Source organism: Hipposideros armiger, unplaced genomic scaffold (genome assembly GCF_001890085.2).
Source record: "Hipposideros armiger isolate ML-2016 unplaced genomic scaffold, ASM189008v1 scaffold_928, whole genome shotgun sequence".
Taxonomy (NCBI): domain Eukaryota; kingdom Metazoa; phylum Chordata; class Mammalia; order Chiroptera; family Hipposideridae; genus Hipposideros; species Hipposideros armiger.
In genome coordinates, this window is record NW_017732278.1 from 190158 (window position 1) to 190999 (window position 842).

Sequence of the window (842 nt, forward strand, 5' to 3'; positions counted from 1 at the left end):
CCTCCACAGCCAAGATATCCCTCATAATTTTCAACTGCCACATGTGGGTATGGTGCAAGCTTATTTCTCATCTCTGCCCTTCCGACCCGTCTTCAAATGGCTCTTCACATATCCTTAGTTATAGGACTTCTGTTCAGCTAGTCTTAGGTGGTTCTCTAGGTTGGTTGTCCTATAATTTAGTTGTAATTTTAATGTGGTCATAGGAGAAGGCAAGCACAGCAGTTGCCTACTCTGCCATCTTGACTGGAAACTATACTATTTTAAATTTAATGTGATTGTTAATGTGGTTAAGTTTAGATCGATTATGTTGCTATTTGTTTTCTATTTGTCACATCTATTCTTTGTTCCCTGTGAGGTGTAATTATCTCTGTCAACTTGGTTAAGGCTATAGTACCCAGTTGTTTGGGTAAACACCAGTTTAGATGTTACTCTGAAGGCATTTTTTTAGATCTGATTAACATTTGAATTAGTAGACTTTGTATAAAGAAGATTATCCTTCATAATGTGGGTGGGCCTCATCCAATAAGGTAAAGTACTTAAGAGAAAGTACTGCAGTCCCCAGAAAAGAAAGGAATACTTCATTCAGACTATCTTCAGACTCAAGACTGCAACAGAAACTGCTACCAAATTTCCAGCCTTCTGCAGCCTGCTCTACAGACTCCAAACTTGCCAGGCCCCACAATCACATGAGCCAAATTCTTAACATAAATCTCTTGTCTCTCCATAGCTATAAGATATACACGAGTATACATAGATATAGATATAAATAGATACAGATATATAGATATAGATTCTATAGGTATATAGACAGATATGTAGATATAGATACACACACACACACA